Genomic DNA, 14,017 nt, shown 5'->3' with positions numbered 1-14,017 from the left:
TTCAAACACAAACAAGATCATCAAAGGCACAATACAAAAATATGCAGCACAACAATTAGGGTGATGACAGTATAACTGGGGCCACCAATTACTGCATTTCCTGGACTACAAGTTGCCCTTAACATAAATAAATAAGAGCAGTCAGAGATGGGAAAACCATAGTCAAAGCACTGCTGATGTGCTAAAATGACTGACATCCAAATTCTTGGCATTATTAAAAAATAAAATTTCTGGCTTAGCAGGATTTTTCATTGGCTTGTCAACCCTGCCAGGCCTATAATACTGTAGGGGAAACTCTGATTTTGTTTGATAATTCAAGTATTTCAATAGTTCATGTACAAGTTCTGTTGTCAGTCAATTGTAGAATATATTAATCATCATTTACTGACCAACACCTTGGTCACTAATAGAAAATACAGATTGATAACTTGATGGTGGGAATTCACCAAGCTACAGCAACAACTTTTTGCATTTTTATCAATCAATTCCTTAAAACAGACACAAATAGTGACTCCGTGACTGTAAATAACATGTTAGGTTTTCGTTTAGAGTGGAACAGGACTGACCAGAATTTAGGACCCTCAGTTATCTAGTTAAACAGGTTGGCTTAACTATACTTACACCTAAAGTATTATGCTTTATGACCGCTGTCACTACAAACTGTGGCACTCCTACATTCCAACAGGTTAGACTTAAAAGACACACACTCACTAACTCATCTTCAACCGATTATCCAAGATCGGGTCACGCGGGGATTGAAGACTATCCCAGCAGTCATAGGGTGTGAGGCGGGGTACACCCTGCACAGGACGCCAGTCTGTCGCATGGCCACATACGGACAAATAAACACATTCACATGCACAGGCACACCTCCAGATAATTTAAAGTTTCCAATCCACCTAACCTGCATGTCTTTGGATGTGGGAGGAAGCTGGAGCACCCAGATGGAACCCATGCAAACATGGGAAGAACATGCAAACTACACACAGAAAGGCCACAGATGGGAATCAATCTCTTCTTGCTGTGAAGCAATAGTGCTAACCACTAAGCCAGCATGCCGCCCCTCAGAATATACACAATGCAAAAATTTATTATTTTTTTTGAAAAATGCACAAGTTGCTCTTGCACATGAAGTATAGCCTTAGGGAGAATTAGAAAATATGAAAGAGCGGGGAGGAGGGATGGGTATCAAAAAAACAGTTCCTGTTCAGAATGTCCACTGACATCAATAGCCTTTTTGCTTAATGATTCCCTTGTTGGTTCTTAAGTTCACGTTGATTTTAAGGGTGTGTTTCGGGAAAATGATAATTTCTCTACGTTGATTGCAGACCCGCTGTTTCTCAGAAGATGCGAAGTGAAGCAGCGGTTTGCAGTGCAAGCAGCGAAGCAGTGTCAGAGGCAGAGAAGCGGAAGCAGCGGGCACGCAATTTCTTCATTAACCTCAAAGCCATTTAAAGATGTCAATCGTGAGTCACCTTTATGCTGATTCAAGTCACTAACTGGGACTCGCCATCTTGTTGCAGGTAAGAAATGAGAATCATCCTCCGTTCCGCAAGCTCAATGGTTCTCTGGCATGAGCTGGACCCGCTTCACCGGTTGATAAACTGAAGTAATAATAAGAATAATATCCTCTGTTTTGTGGGACTACAGCTCCAAACACTAAAGTTGGAAAGACAGATTTCGGTCAGAGTTAATAACTTCAAAGCGAATTGCCATTTTAAATGAAATGACACCTCTTTCCAAACGTTGTAATAGAGACAACAAACTACAACTGACCAAAATCTTTTTTTTTTCCCTCCCAAATTGAGACGTCCTCCGTTCTTTATGAATTACATTGATCTTGATGTGCAGCACAGCCAACTGCAAGAGCTCAGCTCAGACGCTGTGGAGTTAAATTTTTCTCATTAATACCTGAAAGGAAATGTTTTTGATAAAAATTATAGATTTTGTTTATTTCTATTTATGTCCAGAGATCAAGACCAATACTGGCATTGGTATCGGGCAAAAGTAAGTTGAAATTTTTTGTAAATCTGCAAAAATCCAACATTGTGCATCTCTAAAATAAATGGCAAGCAAAAAATGGACTTTATGTCTTCAACAGCGGTTTGTTTGATATGAGTCCCTTCAGCTATTCCCCTGTTTCTCCCCCTCCCACTTGGAGTCACCACAGCAGAGCTGCATGTTGATTTGGCACAAGTATTACACCGGATGCGATTCCTGACACAATTTGCACATTACATGGAGAATGGGCAGGGATGGGTTTTGAACTGGGAACCTTCTGCACTGAAAACAGCGCACTTAACTGCCACAGGGTTTTGTGTAACATTCTGAGAGAAATTTTGATTTCCAGTGTGGGGCAAATCCCATTTTATATAGGACAAGCGTAAGTGTTGTCCCATTTAACAAATACAAACACACTCAGTACATTAACGTTGTCCACTTGTCCGATGCAGCTACAACTCTTTGGAGGCAAGTTAAAGCCCCCATCACACATAGCAAGAATGTGCAGGAACCAGGCTGAAACAGCAAAAATTGCTATCATCAGACACAGTCGGGAGGGAAAGAGGCATGGTCAGCCACGTCAGAACGCATCCGGATTACCTCGTCCACACCTGCACAATGGCATAATGCGCATGTGGACAACAGATGGATGACACAGACTGCCGTCAGATGGCCATAAAAGGCGCTGAAGACTGCCCGATGTCCAAACGTCTTGGCAAACACAGGGCTGGAATGATATGATGAATGCCTGCCACATGCATGTTATTACATATCAACATTCCCTTTGCCCTCCCTGGCCGGGGTCCAGTGGAGGTGGACATCCCACAACATGCCTGCAGGCTTTGCTGTGACCGATTGATCTCAGAGCTCAATCAACCGCTTATCAGATCATTTCAGATGCTGTTTTGATGCTGTCAGAATATGTAGACTGCGATCAGATGATGCAAAAAACTGCACGTAGACCGACGTTAGATGTGCATTCAATCTCAACGGTGCAAAGAGTGTTTTGAACATGTGCAACACATCGGTACAGCCGAGCAAATGGGACCAAATATGGAGATGCTCACAGACAGCCGTCCGTAGGTCTTCAGACCGCACCTCAATATTTCCCGATTGTGGCCGGATGTGTTATTCTGACACAATTTGGCCTCATTCAACGTATGTGTGATGGAGGTATAATGCTTTGCCTCAGCTATCCATCCAGACAATCACTAAATCAAACTTACAGCAATCAGACATTACGATAAAATCTCAGGATGTCCCAAAAGTAGCTGATCGAATCCATTCAGAATCGGCCCGATGAAGGGTTTTTTTTTTTTTTTTTTTGATCGATCATGTCAGATAAAATAAACCCATTTACAAAATCAGTGTGCATTTCCTCTCACTTTGTTCCATATGCACTTCTCAGTGGAGCAAGCAAGCAGTCAGTGCAGATGCTGAGTTCACCACAGAGCATGTTTTAAAAGTACATTAACATCTGCTTTGACTTGTGTATTTAAATCAATCTTATTCACACAGATCCTCAACAATGCACATCTGTTTCATGGGAGATATATATATATATATATATATATATATAAATTCAAAGAGCACAAAACTTTAGTTCAACTACTGAAGCATTTAATCAGTGAAGACAATCATGCGTCTCAGTTAAAACATGGCAACAATATCATCACAGTCTTAACATGGTGAACTATCACCAAATACATGTGATTAAAATAGGTGCAAAACTTTAGAACAACATGACTTGGCAATCCAATAAATTTGCAGTAAGACAATGTGGATAATGAAGGCATAGTGCCATCTGAAACCACTACTCATCTTCAAAGGCCACCCTTCTTCAGACACACGCAGAACCTCCCCCTCCGAGACGAAAATTTTGTGTTAAATGGTAAATTAAAATGGACTGCATTTATATAGCGCTTTTTCATCTGCATCAGACACTCAAAGCGCTTTACACATCAGTGCCTCATATTCACCCCAATGTCAGGCTGCTGCCATGCAAGGCGCCCACTGCACAGCGGGAGCAACTAGGGGATTAAGGACCTTGGCCCTTAGTAATTTTCCAGTCAGGCTGGGATTTGAACCAAGGATCCTCTGGTCTCTAGCCCAACGCTTAACCACTAGACCATCACCTTCCCTGTGCTACTGCTGAAAACTTATGATACACACGAATGCATGACAGCAGGCTCAACTATCACTGCAAACGGATGCATCTAGAGATGACAATACTATGCTATTCACCTAAAATCACTTTGTTTTTCCATAAGCAAAGAAACTATCAAATATATCCAGGACTTAAAGTCAACAACAGCGATTAAGCCAGCAGCTAAACTGATGAGTAATGCTGAGACCCACCCTATAAACCACCAACAGGCACACGTGTGTACGGACGGGAACAACATGTCAGCTGGCTGCTGCCATCACTCTGAAATAGCACCGTGTGCTTTATTAGCCAGCGAGGACAGGAAAATCACCTCAGCTCACTGTGGGAAATGACGAAATCTGCCGCCTGTGTGTGACAAAGCAAGAATGTAGAGCGGGTCTGTAAAAAGGAACAAAGACGCAAGCACGCTATAAGTAGGTCATGGGCACCAAAGTTACTGCTGTAGGGCGTATTTAAAGAGCCAATAGACAACCATATATACGCAAGGCTAGTCAAACCTGTGCTCAACAGCAATGCTGTGTCATTTTAGTTTGTAGTTTTAAAAACTGAAAGAAAACCACGGTGTTTTAAGAAAGTGGAATGTGTGTCAAGTTGCAGACTGTATCCTGTCTAAAGGCTTCATGTTACTTTCTTCATTTTATTGCAGTATTCCTTCACTCATAAGGGCGGAGCACCAAGTCATGCTTTGCTGTATTTGTATTGTACTCATTTGTTTTTCACCATATCAGTTAAGGATGCACTGAAATATCCATCTCTACCTATACTGATGTTATTTTGTGTATTTATTATCAGCTACATGCAACTAACCTGCACTTGTATGCTGACACGGCATAAAGCTGACAAAACATGCACAGAGTTGCAACTTACACCCGTGTGTTTCCTGAACTTGCTTAACAATGAAGTACATTAAACTGAACACAGAACTTCACTGTGCAATTCTTAAAAGCAGAAATGTGGCAAAGTCACCGTTAAGAAAGAGCTTTTTTTGTTTACCCTTTAGAAACAAAATGATTCAAAACAAAAGTATTTTTAATTGAAGGCATCAGTCAAGTCTTCACTATGAAACTTTAAAACTGAAAGAGTTTAGGATTGTGGGGATGCACGAGATGGAAAAGGAAAACAAAAACAAAACACGAGTGACTGTCACCTGGTACCTTGCAAGCTAATTACTGCTAATCTGGGAAGGCTAATGCTACGAAAACACTGCACTGTAAAACTTATCTTTCTTCAAAAACAAACATTCACGGCAGCATGCAGCAAGTCGGGAAGTCATTTTAAAACATAGCCAAAAAAGTTTACATGTGTGACAAAGCAGGACAAATTATGTCAGGGGACGCAAGTCAAGCAAAGCGGAATGAACAAAGTGGTTACATCATATTTTTATACAGTTATAGCAGCCATAACCCTGAATCGTGGGGCTATGCTCACGGCAACCACCGTAACTGATGTTGCGTGACTGTGTGCTTGTTGCTAACTCCTCATTAGCATAGTGGTAAGTACCCCCCCGTGTCATGCGGTAGACTGGGGTTTGATTCTCAGTTATTCTATCCCTGGAGATTTGGGTTATTTGGGCTATTAGGGTTAATGTTAGGGTTAGGAAGCCACATCACCACCATAATAATAACCCACCAACACGTACTTACAGTTACCATAACGACATCCACAGCCCAGAATGAAATGGAATCATGTGGGCACAATCAATAAAGGTGTAATCACGCTACTCAATGCTAATTCTGATCAATGAGGTGACCGTGTGTTTGCATGTAGCTTTTATTTTCAGGTTTTAGCACACTTAGGAATATCGCCACGTTAAATGAAATTCACCCAAGGGGAAAGCACAACACTGTAGCATTTCGATCCTTGGACTGAACTAAAATAAACTGTGTGGGTGTGTGTGTGTGGATGTGTGTGTGTGGCTCCCTAATATTTAAACGCAAGCCTCTGAAGAATTATGTCAGAAAGATTTACGGTAGTGACATAGCCACACAACATTTAATGGACAAACTGTCATTAATGTCAGAGAAGGAAAGAAAAATGACTAATGCTCATGGAGTTTTATGTTATTTCTGTTCTGCGGTGAGACGTTTGTGAACAGAGGTAACGTGGGGAATTTTTGTTGTTGTTCTTGCTTTTTTGTTTTTTTAAGTCCCAAATCTGACCAACATTTCTGGAAGTACTTCCAGTGTCAGAACAATACTCAAAACTCATCTCACCTGCCTAGCAACTTTGAAAATTTGGACAGTATTTCCATTTCTGGACCATGGCTTGGCAAACCTAGGACGTTTACACAATAGCACTCTGATATGGCACCGGTTACATTTAACAATAGTGCAAAATGTGTAAAACATTTCAATACCTCTTGTTCTTGTTGCCGTCTGCATTTTCGCCAATAATACCTAAGATAAAAACTTTCTGAAATGACTACTGATACAGTACTATATCTACCACAACCATATGGCATCCAATAACAAACCACCATGATTATCGGGAAATAAAGCGGGACATCGTGGCATCAAAGCTATACTGGAGGCAACTGACAAATTCCAAGCTCAAAACCCAGGGTTGAACATGAACCATGACATTGGGTAATTAAATAAAGAACAGATGTTGTCCTAATTCTCGAGGTCATTCGCCATGTCACTTCTGGCAAAGTGGCCAATCCAAAGGTGAAAATTCATACTTCCGCGTCTGGCCAATTGGCGAAAACACGCTCAAACTGTATGCTGTTCTACTGAAACCAGCTGTTGGCTTGCTTCTCTCAGCCATCTGATAGCTATCATAAGATTAGATAGAACTTTAATGATCCCCTGGGAAGACTCCCTCAGGGAAATAGAGCTTTGTATTGTATAGCAGCACACAGGGTAATAAGCACACAGAGTATCAAAAGAGAAAGTAAAAACAGTTTGCAAATATTCCATTGCCTGGAACGGTGAGATTTGTACACCAAGCTGACCTGAAATCAACTACTGTTACATTAAATTGACTTGAGTGACGAGTCTGACCCCTTTGAAAAGTGACCAAATTACATATATTTGTACCGAGTTCGGCTATGTTTTCACCGACAAAAACGGCCCCTAGAGGGCGGTGGGGTAATGCCTGACCTCGAGAATAGCAATTCATATTTTCTTACAGTAACCCATCAAGCAAAACGGTCAAAACGAGGCATGACTTCATTGACTGATTATCTTCCAAAGGGGGTAGAACCACAGCCTTAAAAAAAATTCAAGCACACATGCTGGAAATGTAAGTTTGTTTGATTAAAGCCATATGACACAAGCAGACGTCACATTCGTGGGATTTTAAAGTAACTCTTTTGAAACAAAGGCCACCGCATTAAACAGCAGCAAAATATTGACATCTGACGAATTATCAACGTTAACACACGAATGAGCAACTGACAGGCCTGTAAATCTTAACATCTGCTGTCACACAGCAGCCATCAAAGTGATCTGACACTGAACTTTCCACACGCACACGCTTCCAGCAGACAGCAGGAAGACCTGCCTGGATACGTACCATCGGTCTGACTGTCAAAGTGTCTCTTCTGAGTGAGCTGCTGTGAACAAATACTTTGCTTGAGAGTCCTGCTGTGGAAACGCTTTACTTATAAACGACAAAGTCACAGAGACACGCGTGTAAACACACGCGCACAAACACACACACCCATTCGAGGAAAACTTGTTGCTCCGCTGTGCTGCTCAGGCTCCGCCTCCTCTGCCACAAAGCAACGGGGAGAGCGGGCAGAAACCACGCCCCCTGCAGCTGAGGCGAGCTGGCAGAAACCACGCCCCCTGCAGCTGAGGCGAGCTGGCAGAAACCACGCCCCCTGCAGCTGAGGCGGGCTATGAGGAAACATGTTACACTTTGATAACAGACGAGATGGTCTACAGAAAAATGTTTACAAGAATTTTAGTGGCGTGCTGAGACAGAGGAGCAAGCCAGGATCATTATAAGGCAGCAGATTGGTTTCATTCCCTCTTGAAATATTCAATGTACAGCTTTCCAAATGAACCAATTGCTTCACTGATTCACTGTTTTTAAATGTTTCAAAATAAATTAAAAGAAAGGACCTGAATTTAAAAAACCTGAATTAAACCCTGAATTAAATAATTACTTTAGAAAAGAAAACAAGGAAAACTGTAAATTAAACAAGTGCTTCAGTGTTTCAAAATGGTCAAAACATGCAATGTGCCAAAAATGATTCACTATTTCAAAAGGGTCTGAAAACTGAACAACTGCTTTAAGATAAAGATTCTCCATTTAAACTCAGTATGTACTAATGTCAGTATGTACTGTACATCCATGACTATACATAATTACATTTTGGCATCCCTTCACTGGCTTCCTGTCCCTGTGAGATCAGATTTTATGGTTCTGCTACTAGTCTATAAAATTGTTCACGGACTGGCACCTCCCTACTTGGCTGACCTAACTAAACCCTACGTACCGGCCCGGGCTCTCCGTTCTCAGGGTGCAGGACTACTTTGTGTCCCTAGGGTGAATAAGAAGTCTGTGGGTCACAGAGCTTTCTCTTATCGTGCCTCTGTTCTGAGGAATGATCTCCCTGTATCAATAAAACAGTCAATTCTGTAGAGACTTTCAAGTCCAGACTTAAGATGCACTTATTTTCCCTTTCGTATGGCTAGCATACTGGCATAGTATGTTACTATGCTTTTTACTCTTTTAAATTCATTTTATTAGGAAACACAGCGGGCAGCGGCCTCAACTTTATCTAAAGTCTGGGTCTGTTCGTGAAGCTTAGGGCTCGTGGCCGCAATCGCCTTAGTATTTCTTCTGTTTTTCCTGTTGCTTAATGCTGACAAATTATACTGCATTTGTTGTCTTTCTGATGATGATTGTTTTTTTCTCTCTGTCCAAGGTGCGGCTCCATCCAAAAGTGGGAGTAGGTGTCTTCTTCTGTAATGGTCATAAAATAGACAGGATCTGTGGATTGATTCCAACCTGTGGCCTTTCTGTGTGGAGTTTGCATGTTCACCCCGTGTTTGCGTGGGTTCTCACAAGTGACTTTATTCAAGGCTGGTGCCCAATTACAGCTAGGGAGACTGGGACAACATACATGAACTGTCATGTCCAAAGACACATCTGGAATCAAACCCTTCTAAACACTCATACATCTATGATGGCAAAAATCGTGACACTCCCCCACTCTGCCAAAATTAATTCTTGTCTACGCCCCTGTAAGGCGGCAGCGGATTTGCTGAAGCAGTCTTGTTTGTCTTGGTGTGTGTGGCATGCACAGTTCTGCACAGTTCAGAGCTTAGAAAGAAAAGAAACGAGAGGGAGGAGGATCACATGCAGTTCAAACTACACCAGAACGTGTTTAAGCAAGGCAGAGGTATTCAGCATAAAAAGTAGGCCATTTAAAAAAAAAGATCTGATTCAACACAAGTTCAGACATGTTCTTTCTTGTCTTGAAAGCACAAGCAAAGACAAAGAACGGAAACAGTTTGCAGTCTGGAGCCAGAGATTAGAAAAACACAGAAAGCACCCACACTGCTCATTATCTGTCAGTTCTCAGTACCTGCTATGGTTAAACCAGTTTCAGACACTTGTGGAGCAGAAAAGCACCATGTGTGCAAATCAAAGCAAAAGTATGTAGGGCAAGGTTTAGTAGTGCAGCGCCCCCTTGTGTCGAGTAATATTCACAGCACTTGGAAGAAAATTGTGTGATGCAGTTTGCTGTCATTTACAATTTGGCACAACAGTTTCCTGTGAGATATATTGTTTATTTGCATAAACTCATTTTTTTAAATAATGCCTCAAGTAATTTTTTTAATAGAGGCTCAAGAAGGGGTGTGGCATGATGGAATGTTAACTCAGCATGTTTTCTTGAGAATTCCTCTGATCATATCATGTTTTTGAAAAAATACTTTGAAAAGGAGAGGGAGGCAAAGGACTTATCTGTTCCACTTGAACAGTAATTGGTTTGGCATCTCTGTATCAGAAGAATGTGCTCCTGCTTCGGAAACGAACACAATAAATCTCCACGAACAACTTTGCTGAGCCCGTCTAACATGCTGTTGTCTTCTTCTTCTTCACCGGTGTGGGCGTACGTAAAACATTCTCAAACTGGCTCCAAATGCCTGCCGATGTAACCCCTGGTATCAACTGTCTGTCCCAACTGCTCCTCACATAAATCAGGTTGTGAACAGACACAAATCCACACAGACTGAACCTGGGCTGGTGCAACTGTGAAGCAGATTACAGATTTTGTCGCCATTTAAATTTAACATTGAAAACCCCATTTAATATATATTTTACATTATATCTTAATCAAATGTGCCCCAATCGCTCTCATGTGGCACTCACTATCGCCTGACAAAGCTGGATCTGGATCTGATCAGGATTGTGGATTTTGTGGACATTTTAATTTAATATTGAAAAGCCCATTTGGTGTACATTTTGCATTATATCTCAATCAAAAGTGCCTCAGTCACTCTCATTTTTCTGTTATGGATTTACCAACACCACTAAAAAACTGCCAAAAAGCAATTACAAATTGTGCATAGCAAAGATAACCAATGTTCTGTGAAAATTAAATGAAAAAGAATTCAGAAACCGAAAAAGTAAAAAAAAAAACAAAACCTGACAACACCACAAAAAAATTTTGATTCAAGTGCATGAACTAAATACATGGTCCTGAAATTTGATCACGTCTAATTTAGCATATGAAAAGCCACTTCTAACAGGACTTTGACCTTGAAAATTTTGCAAAACTGAAAATTAGTTGGTGGAGGTTTGCGTTCAAGACTGTTTTGGAGGGACATTATGCAGATGGTGGATAAAGTCGTGCTTTGTAAAAGGTTACGTCTGTTGATAAACAGAACTTGACATGGACATGACATTTCACATGGACATGTTACAAGGCAGCATTTATATCCTGGAAGTGAAAAATTACACAACAATGTTATGCTGACTGTGCAGAAATAAACAAAATCAACAACAGCTGATGACAGAAATATTATGGACGTTGTGAAGAAAAAATGCAAAACACCTAGTTACATCACCAACAACCAGTTTAAAAGGTCATACCACAAGAAGCTACCCAGTCAACAGCAGTAAGAATGCAAAAGTAGAGATGAGTCTTAACTACTGTGGAACAGTTCCATAGAAAAGTGATGGGAAGTCCAAAGTGTTAAGCAAGACACAGTATCCCATACCATAGACTGCATATTTTATATATAAAATTAGTTATGTCAGATCAGGTCTAATATATATATTAGACCTGTTCAAAATGTCAAATGTTACAAAATCTTTTGGGCCACATGTTCTTGTTCAACTAATAAAATAAAAGATCTGTGCCAAATTTTATTGTAATTGGACATTGTTCCAAACAAAGCAACAATTTTCCCCAAACAAGCAATGTAGTAATCCAGTAATTCCAGTAATGTTCTCCTCTGGGTGACCAATCAACCACCACTTTTTGCGATTAAAAGCCATCACATGTACCTGTAAAAGAAAAATAATGGCATCAGAGTCTTCTCCTGTTAGGGTGACGTTGCCTTGCCAGCGGTGAGAGAGGAAAATGTGTCACTCTGGGGGGATCAATCTTATCTGATTGAGTTCAAATTTGGTCTGCACCTATAAAACCCTAAGTGGAACAAAAACAACGTGTGGCCCGAAGTCTCTCACAACTTTTATTTTTTCATTATATAACATGAACAGAGATTATATCTTCACATTGGCACATTAAGTGTCAAAATCGTAAAGCCATTAAATGCTTCATTCTGAATTGTCTGCTCCATTTGGTGACGCTACATCAGCTAATTCTAATCATCATATTTCTGAGCGTGCGGCGGCAACTTTAATGCATCACATTTTATGAAAAGACTCGATAAATTCCAGTGCTGTGCTGTCTGGCCCGGTGACGCATATGAAACATGAAATTAAGATGCAGTCTATATACGTATAATGGATTAATGGCTGATTCTGGGTAGAGGTGGGCGGATCGATCCTAATATCGATAATATCTATACCAACGCTGGTATTGATATTGAACGATCCTCGTGTAAAAAGATCGATACTCAAGCTTTTTTTCTCTCCCGCATGCACTGACTGCTGCGCACGCAGATTCATAAAAGTCTACTCTCAGTCTGTAAGAGCAGCGCTGCGCTGTGTCACACAACACAGAGCAGTGCACCCTTGTATAGTGGTTTGTCGGGCCTCTACCTCAGGAGATTTTGTTTTAAGTTGTGTTGAGTGATATTTTTTTTTAAACAAAAATGTTGATTGTGATAATAAAGTATTTTGTTGTCACGTACAATGTTTGGCAAAATTCTATCCTAGGTCTTTTGGATCCTTTGGATCTATGAAGCTTAAATATGAAAAAGTATTGGTATCGATATCGGCGATACTGGGCCTGTATTTACTTGGTATCGGATCAATACCAAAATTCCCGGTATCACCCACCTCTAATTCTGGGAGCAGAGCTGAAACAGGGGGAAAACATAGCCAATCAGAGTGTGTCTTTATATCATGTGACGCGTTTGAACAATGGGTGACGAGAAAATTCCGGAGCGAAGATAGGAGAAACACAAAATGTAAACAATCATCCTCTAAAACACTTTTTTCTTCAGATTAGCCTATTATGTTAAAGGACATTCCAGAGGAATCATCTGACATAGTTTAAAATTAAAAGAACAGACTCTACTTACATGAAAATAATGTGCAACTCATAAATTATCATGTGAAGGAAACCAGAAGAATCACCTGACAAAGTTTAGATAAATTTATAATAACTTTACCTAAATTCACCTTAATTACACAGTAAAATCATCAGTGTAACACTGTCAGTGTTAAATTAACAGTGGTGATTTTGCTGTGTATATTATGTTATGCTAATGGGGACTGTGATTAACGTCATAATGATAATAAGATAAGATAAAGTCAACTTTGTTTATCCCTAAGAAAATATTTTGCCCAAGTACAGAAACAGTAAACAATGAACAATGTTTTTTTTTTTGTTTGTTTTTTTTACAATAACAGTACAACAAATTTATGCAAAATGACTGGAAGACAAGATCTTCAACAATATTGCACATAACTCTGTGTGACCGTAGGACCTTTGTGGCCAGGAAAGCGGTGGGATCAAACCTGCTCACACTAAAGACCAGAACTCTACCAGGTCAGCCAAAGGGGAATTCCCCATTAGCCAAGCTAGCAGGAATGTCTTTTCAAACCGGACTTCATCTTGCTACATCTGAATAACTGAATAACTGTTCATCCTGCAGAAGGGGGAGGAATTATACAGTCTGATTGCCACAGGTAGGAAAGACCTCCTGTGATGTTCTGTGGTGCACCGTGGTGGTCTCAGTCTATGGCTGAAGGTGTTCTGACATGACATCAGTGTGGCATGCAGAGGGTGGGAGGTGTTGTTCAGGATGCTGAGCAGTTTCCTCAGCATCCTCGTCTCTGACACTTCCACCACAGACATCAACACAACCCCCAGGACAGAGCCAGGTCTCCTGATGAGCTTGTTGAGTCTGCTCGTTTCAGCTGCTTTCAGCTTTATCTTAACATTGAAAAATTTCTACAAGTGTTTTTCTGGTGGGAACTGAGGAGCACCCAAAGGTACCTCTCACTGTACAAAAATTAATGTGCTGAACTCCCATACAACTATTATCTTCATTTATTATTCATCACGGTTTGTATTAAAGCCCACAAGCTTATAGTTCTAATGCTCTGATTTATGGTGCGTTCAGGCACTCGCCACAGACTCTATAACTTTAGAATTGAGGGACAGCTGTTATGTCTTTTTATAACAGCAAATATAATGTATACCTTAGCCCCCACAACAGATAAAAGATTAACTCTTATACTTAAACTAGC

The 14,017-nt window shown here is 40.6% G+C and overlaps 1 long non-coding RNA gene across 2 annotated transcripts in view; it reads right to left on the bottom strand.

Annotated features, from left to right (window-relative positions):
- LOC117507285 overlaps positions 1–14,017 on the bottom strand; it is a 60,108-nt gene that overhangs the window by 27,584 nt on the left and 18,507 nt on the right. Inside the window, exon 1 of one of the 2 annotated variants that reach the window (XR_004559666.1) lies at positions 7,685–7,879. The exons of the other annotated variant lie outside the window; for it this stretch is intronic. This is a non-coding gene — a long non-coding RNA (uncharacterized LOC117507285). Of the gene's footprint in view, positions 1–7,684; positions 7,880–14,017 lie in introns of those variants that run through there. 2 annotated transcript variants of the gene reach the window in all.

Source organism: Thalassophryne amazonica, chromosome 3, assembly GCF_902500255.1.
Source record: "Thalassophryne amazonica chromosome 3, fThaAma1.1, whole genome shotgun sequence".
Lineage (NCBI taxonomy): Eukaryota > Metazoa > Chordata > Actinopteri > Batrachoidiformes > Batrachoididae > Thalassophryne > Thalassophryne amazonica.
Note: the sequence above shows the minus strand (reverse complement) of the source record. Positions and strands in the feature narration are given on the sequence as shown.